This window comes from Pongo abelii, chromosome 1 (genome assembly GCF_028885655.2).
Source record: "Pongo abelii isolate AG06213 chromosome 1, NHGRI_mPonAbe1-v2.0_pri, whole genome shotgun sequence".
Taxonomy (NCBI): Eukaryota; Metazoa; Chordata; class Mammalia; order Primates; family Hominidae; genus Pongo; species Pongo abelii.
This window is the reverse complement of record NC_071985.2, coordinates 1,220,137-1,232,768: the sequence shown is the minus strand read 5'-3', so window position 1 is coordinate 1,232,768 and position 12,632 is coordinate 1,220,137.

Genomic DNA, 12,632 nt, shown 5'->3' with positions numbered 1-12,632 from the left:
TTTATGGCTACTTGGTGTCAGTCTAGAGCCCATGCAGACAGTGGCTTCAAGAGATAATTATTTAGCTCAAGGGAAGGGGTAAGACATGACTGTTATTGCACTTCAATGCATTTCTTGGCCTGAAAATTAAAGGGGCTAGCACTCCTCACATAAAAATACCTTCTCTTTCTTACCTGGAAAACTAAGAATAATAGTATATTGAAGTAATAAGATAATTCTATAATTACATTAATAAAGCCATTGTGATCTATAATTAGGTAATTATCACCTATGAAATGCAATGGAAAATACATCCAAACTAGATTAATAAATTATTACTTAAATCATTTGGAAAAGGAGCTAAGAAAAATCCTACAGTGATGCTATGAAAACATACACATTTAAAATACTCCTGCTGAGTGAAGGGGTTAAAAAAAAAGGATGGTAGCTTGGAAAAAAAAATAGAAAGATGTCTTTTGGCCTTCTTTTTTTTTTTTTTTTTTGATAGTATGAACCGTAATGTAGTGAAACAGAGAAAAAACCTTCCCTAAGCAAAACCCCAAAGCCAGAAGCCTTAAAAGAAAAGACCAGTAGATTTAACTAGATTGAATAAAATCTCATGGACAAAATGTAATCACAAAAAGAGTTTTAGAAAGCAGCTTTAACTTTTCTTTTTTTTTTTTGTATTTAAGAAGCATGAGACCTACAGGACCTAAATTTTCTAATATATAGAAAACTTAAGCAAAGCAATAAAAATCAATAATATAGGGAAAAGTTATAAAAAGACATCAGACAAAAAATTAAAACAAATGGCTCATATACTTTGTAAAACTTGCCTGGACTGACTGACAAATATATGCACATCAGAACAAGAAGACATTTATTTCTCCTCTCATAATGTTAAGGAAGGATGGACCTAGATTAAAAAGTTATCTGTCTTTTGAGACTTCCTTGCATCTCTGGGGGTAAAATGAGGCAGCTCCTGTAAAGTCTTGTTCTTTCCAAGGGCAGATGGTGGTTAATTTGGTTCTACTCCCAGGATATTTACTTAACCAATTAGGAGAATCACCTTAAAACAGGGAAAAACCATGGGCATAGCAGTTGATGGTTCTTGCCCTGTCTGGACAAGATTGTGTACATGATCATCTCTGCAGCTAAAAGAATCCAATGAAATTCATGCCGTTATTGTTTTCCAAACTTTTTCTGTCCTTTTCTTTGCAACCCTAGTTGGATGTCTTAACTTCTGTAAGTATTCACCTTTTGTCTTTAGATTGTGAATAATTGGTCTACTTTGAAGCTCAGAAGAGTCATTGTGAGTAATATGGACAGAGTAAGAGAGTTATGACATTAGTTGTTAGTGACATTAGCTGGAAACCCACAACAGTCATAGAAAGGGGGAGACTTCACAACACCATCTCCCTGGTATCCACTGGACTTTGATGGGTGGCATCCACTAGCAGAATTCAGAAAAATGAAGGTGTGAAATTGGTTTTTATAAAGAAGAGAACCATGCTATGGAGGAAGATTACTGTATCGCCTCTTCAGAAGCCTTGTATGATGCCATCCTGCGATACAGCTGAGTAAGCCTGCATTCTTAACATTGTATAGGACATTCTAGCATAGAAGCCTATGGAATGAGGCCACCTGTTTTCAAATCCAGCCCCCACCCTTGTGTGACCATGGGCTAATTGCTTAAGCTCCCCACAGGTCCAATTTCTCCATATAGTTGGCATACAAGGGTTTGTTTTGAGCATTGATGTAAGTTATATCCAGTAATATTTGCAAACATCTTAGAATGTGGCTGGTGTAGGTAAGTGCTCTCGATCTCACATTCCCAAGAGCACATTTCTCAGACCATGAGTCATTCCTGCCTCTGACCATCCTGCCAAAATGCATGCCTTCTCAGGTCCCCTTATTCTGAAGAAAATAAAACAACAACTTGTTGTTATTGAAGGATTAGAGTGTGGGAGGATGATCTGTATAAACTTCTTGATATATCCTCCTACACATAATCCATGGATCTGACCTCTTAGATACTTAAAAAAGGTGGACAAGTTTACATCAAAATTATTTGTAAGCCTAGAAATATTTTCAGAGGCTGAGGGGAGGAGCCAAGATGGCCAAATAGGAACAGCTCCGGTTTACAACTCCCAGCGTGAGCCACGCAGAAGACGGTGATTTCTGTATTTCCATCTGAGGTACCGGGTTCATCTCCCTAGGGAGTGCCAGACAGTGGGCGCAGGTCAGTGGGTGCGAGCACCGTGCGTGAGCCGAAGAAGGGCGAGGCATTGCCTCACTGGGAAGCGCAAGGGGTCAGGGAGTTCCCTTTCCTGGTCAAAGAAAGGGGTGACAGATGGCACCTAGAAAACTGGGTCACTCCCACCCAAATACTGCGCTTTTCCGACGGGCTTAAAAAATGGCACACCAGGAGATTATATTCCGCACCTGGCTCAGAGGGTCCTATGCCCACGGAGTCTCGCTGATTGCTAGCACAGCAGTCTGAGATCAAACTGCAAGGCGGCAGCGAGGCTGGGGGAGGGGTGCCTGATATTGCCCAGGCTTGCTTAGGTAAACAAAGCAGCTGGGAAGCTCAAACTGGGTGGAGCCCACCACAGCTCAAGGAGGCCTGCCTGCCTCTGTAGGCTCCACCTCTGGGGGCAGGGCACAGACAAACAAAAAGACAGCAGTAACCTCTGCAGACTTAAATGGCCCTGTCTGACAGCTTTGAAGAGAGCAGTGGTTCTCCCAGCACGCAGCTGGAGATCTGAGAACGGGCAGACTGCCTCCTCAAGTGGGTCCCTGACCCCTGACCCCCGAGCAGCCTAACTGGGAGGCACCCCCCAGCAGGGGCAGAGTGACACCTCAGAAGGCCAGGTACTCCAACAGACCTGCAGCTGAGGGTCCTGTCTCTTAGAAGGAAAACTAACAAACAGAAAGGACATCCACACCAAAAACCCATCTGTATATCACCATCATCAAAGACCAAAAGTAGATAAAACCACAAAGATGGGGAAAAAACAGAGCAGAAAAACTGGAAACTCTAAAAAGCAGAGCGCCTCTCCTCCTCCAAAGGAATGCAGTTCCTCACCAGCAACGGAACAAAGCTGGACGGAGAATGACTTTGACGAGCTGAGAGAAGAAGGCTTCAGACGATCAAATTACCCCGAGCTATGGGAGGGTATTCAAACCAAAGGCAAAGAAGTTGAAAACTTTGAAAAAAATTTAGAAGAATGTTTAAATAGAATAACCATACAGAGAAGTGCTTAAAGGAGCTGATGGAGCTGAAAACCAAGGCTCGAGAACTACGTGAAGAATGCAGAAGCCTCAGAAGCCGATGCGATCAAATGGAAGAAAGAGTATCAGCGATGGAAGATGAAATGAATGAAATGAAGCGAGAAGGGAAGTTTAGAGAAAAAAGAATAAAAAGAAATGAGCAAGGCCTCCAAGAAATATGGGACTATGTGAAAAGACCAAATCTACGTCTGATTGGTGTACCTGAAAGTGACGGGGAGAATGGAACCAAGTTGGAAAACACTCTGCAGGATATTATCCAGGAGAATTTCCCCAATCTAGCAAGGCAGGCCAACATTCAGATTCAGGAAATATAGAGAACGCCACAAAGATACTCCTCGAGAAGAGCAACTCCAAGACACATAATTGTGAGATTCACCAAAGTTGAAATGAGGGAAAAAATGTTAAGGGCAGCCAGAGAGAAAGGTCGGGTTACCCTCAAAGGGAAGCCCATCAGACTAACAGCAGATCTCTCGGCAGAAACTCTACAAGCCAGAAGAGAGTGAGGGCCAATATTCAACATTCTTAAAGAAAAGAATTTTCAAGCCAGAATTTCATATCTAGCCAAACTAAGCTTCATAAGTGAAGCAGAAATAAAATACTTCACAGACAAGCAAATGCTGAGAGATTTTGTCACCACCAGGCCTGCCCTAAAAGAGCTCCTGAAGGAAGCACTAAACATGGAAAGGCACAACGGGTATCAGCCACTGCAAAATCATGCCAAAATGTAAAGACCATCGAGACTAGGAGGAGACTGCATCAACTAACGAGCAAAATAACCAGCTAGCATCATAATGACAGGATCAAATTCACACATAACAATATTAACTTCAAATGTAAATGGACTAAATGCTCCAATTAAAAGACACAGACTGGCAAATTGGATAAAGACTCAAGACCCATCAGTGTGCTGTATTCAGGAAACCCATCTCACGTGCAGAGACACACATAGGCTCAAAATAAAAGGATGGAGGAAGATCTACCAAGCAAATGGAAAACAAAAAAAGGCAGGAGTTGCAATCCTAGTCTCTGATAAAACAGACTTTAAACCAACAAAGATCAAAAGAGACAAAGAAGGCCATTACATAATGGTAAAGGGATCAATTCAACAAGAAGAGCTAACTATCCTAAATTTATATGCACCCAATACAGGAGCACCCAGATTCATAAAGCAAATCCTGAGTGACCTATACAGAGACTTAGACTCCCACACATTAATACTGGGAAACTTTAACACCCCACTGTCAACATTAGACAGATCAACGAGACAGAAAGTCAACAAGGATACCCAGGAATTGAACTCAGCTCTGCACCAAGTGGACCTAATAGACATCTACAGAACTCTCCACCCCAAATCAACAGAATATACATTTTTTTCAGCACCACACCACACCTATTCCAAAATTGACCACATACATGGAAGTAAAGCTCTCCTCAGCAAATGTAAAAGAACAGAAATTATAACAAACTATCTCTCAGATCACAGTGCAATCAAACTAGAACTCAGGATTAAGAATCTCACTCAAAACCGCTCAACTACATGGAAACTGAACAACCTGCTCCTGAATGACTACTGGGTACATAACGAAATGAAGGCAGAAATAAAGATGTTCTTTGAAACCAACGAGAACCAAGACACAACATACCAGCATCTCTGGGATGCATTCAAAGCAGTGTGAAGAGGGAAATTTATAGCACTAAATGCCCACAAGAGAAAGCAGGAAAGATCCAAAATTGACACCCTAACATCACAATTAAAAGAACTAGAAAAGCAAGAGCAAACACATTCAAAAGCTAACAGAAGGGAAGAAATAACTAAAATCAGAGCAGAACTGAAGGAAATAGAGACACAAAAAACCCTTCAAAAAAGTAATGAATCCAGGAGCTGGTTTTTTGAAAGGATCAACAAAATTGATAGACAGCTAGCAAGACTAATAAAGAAAAAAAGAAGAATCAAATAGATGCAATAAAAAATGATAAAGGGGATATCACCACCAATCCCACAGAAATACAAACTACCATCAGAGAATATTACAAACACCTCTATGCAAATAAACTAGAAAATCTAGAAGAAATGGATAAATTCCTCGACACATACACTCTCCCAAGACTAAACCAGGAAGAAGTTGAATCTCTGAATAGACCAATAACAGGCTCTGAAATTGAGGCAATAATCAATAGCTTACCAACCAAAAAGAGTCCAGGACCAGATGGATTGACAGCCAAATTCTACCAGAGGTACAAGGAGGAACTGGTACCATTCCTTCTGAAACTATTCCAATCAATAGAAAAAGAGGGAATCCTCCCTAACTCATTTTATGAGGCCAGCATCATCCTGATACCAAAGCTGGGCAGAGACACAACTAAAAAAGAGAATTTTAGACCAACATCCTTGATGAACATTGATGCAAAAATCCTCAATAAAATACTGGCAAACCGAATCCAGCAGCACATCAAAAATCTTATCCACCATGATCAAGTGGGTTTCATCCCTGGGATGCAAGGCTGGTTCAATATATGCAAATCAATAAATGTAATCCAGCATAGAAACAGAACCAAAGACAAAAACCACATGATTATCTCAATAGATGCAGAAAAGGCCTTTGACAAAATTCAACAACCCTTCATGCTAAAAACTCTCAATCAATTAGGTATTGATGGGACGTATCTCAAAATAATAAGAGCTATCTATGACAGACCCACAGCCAATATCATACTGAATGGGCAAAAACTGGAAGCATTCCCTTTGAAAACTGGCACAAGACAGTTTTCTCTCTCACCACTCCTATTCAACATAGTGTTGGAAGTTCTGGCCAGGGCAATTAGGCAGGAGAAGGAAATAAAGGGTATTCAATTAGGAAAAGAGGAAGTCAAATTGTCCCTGTTTGCAGACGCCATGATGGTATATCTAGAAAACCCCAATGTCTCAGCCCAAAATCTCCTTAAGCTGATAAGCAACTTCATCAAAGTCTCAGGATACAAAATCAACGTACAAAAATCACAAGCATTCTTATACACCAACAACAGACAAACAGAGAGCCAAATCATGAGTGAACTCCCATTCACAATTGCTTCAAAGGGAATAAAATACCTAGGAATCCAACTTACAAGGGACGTGAAGGACTTCTTCAAGGAGAACTACAAACCACTGCTCAAGGAAATAAAAGAGGATACAAACAAATGGAAGAACATTCCATGCTCATGGGTAGGAAGAATCAATATCATGAAAATGGCCATACTGCCCAAGGTAATTTACAGATTCAATGCCATCCCCATCAAGTTACCAATGACTTTCTTCACAGAATTGGAAAAAACTACTTTAAAGTTCATATGGAACCAAAAAAGAGCCCGCATCGCCAAGTCAATCCTAAGCCAAAAGAACAAAGCTGGAGGCATCACGCTACCTGACTTCAAACTATACTACAAGGCTACAGTAACCAAAACAGCATGGTACTGGTACCAAAACAGAGATATAGATCAATGGAACAGAACAGAGCCCTCAGAAATGACGCCGCATATCTACAACTATCTGATCTTTGACAAACCTGAGAAAAACAAGCAATGGGGAAAGGATTCTCTATTTAATAAATGGTGCTGGGAAAACTGGCTAGCCATATGTAGAAAGCTGAAACTGGATCCCTTCCTTACACCTTATACAAAAATTAATTCAAGATGGATTAAAGACTTAAACGTTAGACCTAAAACCATAAAAACCCTAGAAGAAAACCTAGGCATTACCATTCAGGACATAGGCATGGGCAAGGACTTCATGTCTAATACACCAAAAGCAATGGCAACAAAAGCCAAAATTGACAAATGGGATCTAATTAAACTCAAGAGCTTCTGCACAGCAAAAGAAACTACCATGAGAGTGAACAGGCAACCTACAAAATGGGAGAAAATTTTCGCAACCTACTCCTCTGACAAAGGGCTAATATCCAGAATCTACAATGAACTCCAACAAATTTACAAGAAAAAAACAAACAACCCCATGAAAAAGTGGGCGAAGGACATGAACAGACACTTCTCAAAAGAAGACATTTATGCAGCCAAAAGACACGTGAAAAAATGCTCATCATCACTGGCCATCAGAGAAATGCAAATCAAAACCACAATGAGATACCATCTCACACCAGTTAGAATGGCAATCATTAAAAAGTCAGGAAACAACAGGTGCTGGAGAGGGTGTGGAGAAATAGTAACACTTTTACACTGTTGGTGGGACTGTAAACTAGTTCAACCATTGTGGAAGTCAGTGTGGCGATTCCTCAGGGATCTAGAACTAGAAATACCATTTGACCCAGCCATCCCATTACTGGGTATATACCCAAAGGACTATAAATCATGCTGCTATAAAGACACATGCACACGTATGTTTATTGTGGCACTATTCACAATAGCAAAGACTTGGAACCAACCCAAATGTCCAACAATGATAGACTGGATTAAGAAAATGTGGCACATATACACCATGGAATACTATGCAGCCATAAAAAATGATGAGTTCATATCCTTTGTAGGGACATGGATGAAATTGGAAATCATCATTCTCAGTAAACTATCGCAAGGACAAAAAACCAAACACCGCATGTTCTCACTCATAGGTGGGAATTGAACAATGAGAACACATGGACACAGGAAGGGGAACATCACACTCTGGGGACTGTTGTGAGGTGAGGGGAAGGGGGAGGGATAGGTTTAGGAGATATACCTAAGGCTAAATGACGAGTTAATGGGTGCAGCACAGCAGCATGGCACATGTATACATATGTAACTAACCTGCACGTTGTGCACATATACCCTAAAACTTAAAGTATGATAAAAAAAAAAAGAAATACTAAAAAAAGAAAAATAAAAAATTTCAGATCTTAAAACGTCTGGATATGCAACTCCCTGTGATTTTAAGTCTGCTTTGCCTTCCTACTGTAATGATTGTTTTCCTGTTGTGGTGCAACGTAGTCCAGATCACCTAGGCCTAAGAATGCTGCAGAGGAGCTCCAATTCTCTCCTTAGGTGCTCTCCCAGCCCCACTGGCCTCTCTATGATGGTGCTTATTTTGGCTGTGATTTGACATTCTCTCTCTAAGTCTTTGATATCTGCCATCTTCCCTCACTAAGCTGTGCATCATGAAGGTAGATTTCTTTCATATATATATAACTTTAAGTTCTGGGATAAAAAATATATATATATTATTTTTCTTTAAGTTCTGGGATACATGTGCTGAACGTGCAGGTTTGTTACATAGGTATACATGTGCCACGGTGGTTTCCTGCACCTTTCTACCCGTCCTCTAGATTTTAAGCCCTGCATGCATCAAGTATTTTGTCCCAATGCTCTCCCTTCCTTTGTCCCCACCCGCCACAGGCCCCAGTGTGTGATGTTCCCCTCCCAGTATCCATGCGTTCTCATTGTTCAGCTCCCACTTAGGAGTGAGAACATGCGGTGTTTGCTTTTCTGCTCCTGTGTCAGTTTGCTGAGGATGATGGTTTCCAGCTTCAACTCATAGTTTTTAATGGCTGCATAGTATTCCGTGATGTATATGTGCCACATTTTCTTTATCCAGTCTATCATTGATGGGGGTAGATTTCTATCTTTAGAATATGGCTTCATGTGTGGCCTACAGTGGACATTTAGCAAGTGGTTAACACATGAATGAATGGGCGCTACTCACATCTCTCTCTGTTGCCACAAAATTTTGTTATTCTCCCTATCTTTAAAAACTTTTAGGCCCCTGTGCCTGCCAGACATTGGCGGTCCCATGACCCCTGGGAGGCTGCGGCCATCCCGACCTAGCAGGACGCGTGGGGCCGCACAGCCTGTGCCCGGTTGCCAGGTGGTGCCTGGGAGGCCGTGGGCCAGGGAGGGCGCTGTTTGTGGCTGTAGGTGTGTCTAGGTGGCGGCCGTGGCTAAGGAGGAGGGGGAGCGGGAGGCGGAGGAGGTGTGGGAGGGGAAGCGGCACGGGCAGGGGAAAGGGGAACGGGGAAAGGGAGGGGCCCCCAGTCCCCGTGGGGCGGGTCCTGAGCGAGCGCCCACCCATGGGTCCAGGCCGTGCGGCCGGAACACCCGGGTCTGTGGTGGAGGTCTGCTCTGGGGAAGCAGCCCTCGTGCCCAAACTACAAGGAGCTGAGCGTGGCAACAAAGAAAAGGCCCGAGTCTCTCCCTCCGCATCCGTGACCAGGATCTAGACGAGCACAAGCGGCCAGCGGTGGCTTCTGGACGGAGCCTGCCGCAAAGCCCTGCTGAAGCCTTGCCGGGGCCCCTGGCCGCTTGTGTTGCAGGCTTGCCTAGGGCTGCCATGGAATCTCTGCAGAAACGGGCTGGTGTCTTACGCGAGCACACTGAAAACATGGAATTTCCACCACAAGACATGAGGGAGCTGGAAGAGACGTTCATGACAGGTTTTCAGAACTTTAGGGAGCACGAAGAAGGTGGCCAGGGTTCCCCGCCCAGAAGAGGCCCTCTGACCCAGGCTGAGAGGAAGCCATGCTGCCGCCCCTGGGCCCCCGGAGCAGGTGAGGGAGCCGGAGCACGGTGGCCGGTGGGCGTCCTGCGGAGGGAGCACAGGGCCGGATGGACAAGAGCCTGCGCACGGTGACCCGTGGGCGTCCTGGGGAGGGAGCACAGGGCCGGATGGGCACTGGGACCGTCTCCAGTCACACCTGCGGAGCTCTGACTCCAGGGTGCAGCTGCCCGGATTTTCACATCAGTGAAAGAAGAGAAAAGCCTCGACTGGTACACTGTCCATAAATCAAACGGCTTCCACCTTACCACACCTGCCTTGGTTGTGGAGAGGGATGCTGTTTTTATATGTGTAGGCTGGGACAATGAGAAGAAAATAGCTATTGTACGTGAAAATTTCACAACCGGGAAGCCAGAAGATGCATATGAAGACTTTATCCTGAAGCCTCCCGTGAGAACCAGCGTTCTCACGGGACGAGCAGCTGGCAGCAGAGAGTGAGTAAGTGCTTCTAGTGAAGGAACAGCCTCCTCTTGACGAGCAGCCAGCCTCGCCACGAGAGCCTCCGAAGCCCGTGCAATAGACCCTCAGGCTCGCCAAGGACCCAGAGCCGGCCAGGGAGGTAACCACTGTGGCCAGTGCCTCCCCAGGCCGTCAGTAATGAAGCCAGACTGAGACATCCAAAATAATGCAGTCCCATTACTCAACAAGTAGATGACAAAGTAGAAAGCAAAAGTAACATTCCACCCCTTGGTTTACCCAGAGGTGAAAAATAGCTCACAGACAATACACAGAATTATAATCTAATAATCCTGGAGGGTATGCTGTACTTTTCCATTGAAACATACAATTTCCTTTATATATATATGTATATAAAGGAAGTATACATTCTCTTTTTTTAAGAGACAGCAGTCTCTCTATGTGGCCCATGGTGGACTCAAACTCCTGGTTTCATGAGATCCTCCCATCTCCCTCAGCCTCCCAGGCACAAGCCACCACACTCAGCCAAAACAAAATTTCTCTCAGCAGTCACTGTGTTTTCCTATTTTGAAAATGAGTTTGGTCCATTAGATTTGGTTTGAGTATTTACATAAGTGCAGCAAGAATAATGATTCACCACATAGAACTTTTTGAATTTTCTTTGCTGGAATTTTTTTGTAAGGAATCTCATGTTAGACTTTTAAGTCTCTTGAGACTAGAAAGCCAAACCATGGCTCACCACAAGATTTCACTTGTAGTACTTATAGAATTGAATAACAGCCTCTCTTCTTGAGGTCTCCAAAATATCCTGTGGTTCCTGAAACTACCAGAAAATGGCCTTCTATACTCACTGTAGGGCTAAGTATGGTGTAAGCTAGGTACCAGGCTAATTTTTTCAAGAGGATTTTGTAAGCCTTGACCTCATGAAGTCAGCATAGTTCCTTAAAACTGTCTGATCATATCTGATTCTATGAATGTCATTTTTCAAATATGACATTCCAGTCAAAACCTGAGTAATATAACTGATGTTTCTAATTACATCGTGTTAGGAGGAAAGATGCTTATTGAACATATGCGAGTAGTTATGTCACAATGGGAATTAGAATAGTCAATAAACATTTCTAAATTCTGGAGGGATAAGCAGGGATCAATATATAAATGTTTTATTTCTGTTTACAAAAGTATCATCTACAAAATTATTTATACTATAATGGCTTTAAAAGAGGTTTCTTATATCCATAATATAAAACATTAAAGAGCCAATGATGTTCCAAAATAACACCATAAAAAACAACCACACTTCATTAGTTCATTCTGCCCTATGTAATTGATTCTTGTTCTGCTTTAACTTCGGCTACCAGTTTCAAGAACCCATCAGCTTCTCCATTAAGTTTCTGGAGCTGTAGACTTAGACCAGGTGTACAGTCTCAAAGTTATTTAAGCAATGGCATCAGATGCTTGTACCCCGGATTACCTGTTATTGTTCTTTCCATGGGTCACTGAGATAGTCACATTTTGTTAAAGATGAAGCACTCTGGCTTGTAGCTGACTGCAAGAGCTTTCAGAAAAGCATCAGAGTAAAACAGACTATCTGTGGGTGACAAAAGACTTAAAATGATTGTGATTTAAGAGCTAGTGAGAGGTCATTTAATGAGAAAATTCGGTTATTCTGTGGCATAAAACATTTTAAATAGTAACTGGAATTATGACCGATCACATTATACCAGGACATATTATGGGGCAGCCAAAAATGACAAAATTCTATATACCTCATAAAATTTATGAAAAATTTATATTAACAATATTTTCCTATTTACCTATACAAATACAGTCTAGGGAAGGTCATATTTTTTTTCTTATGTGACAATACTTTTTATGCACTTGAGCATATCAAACAGACCTAATTTTTTTAAATCTCTATTTTTATGAAGTCAAAGAAAAAATCCTTTGAGATTTTCCAGAGCCCTATGGGAAATTTCAGAGTCAGTTCAAGTTTAAGATTACATTTATGATTTAATTTTTGGAAGGCAAAATATCAAAAAATTTGAACACTTAATTAAATAGAATCACAGATCAATATGAAACAATACTTAGTTATCCATTTAGCCAAAGTGACAATAAAATATTTCAAAAGTGAATATGGAGTGGAGTGATGTTAGCAAGGTGGCCCTCATCTCCTCACATAGGCATCAATTTGAACAACTACCTACACATAAAATTAGCTTCACGACAAGTGAAAATTATGTCATATGGGTTTAGCACAGAAATAAGAAAAGACTTACCGAAGAGGATAGGAAGGACATCTTGACATTCCTTACATCACCCCTACATCAAGCCCAGGCAGCACAGCATGGAGGGAGATACCCTCTACGTGAAGGAAGGAAAGTGAAGTGAGCATCCAACTTTGCAATCAGTACCAGCACCA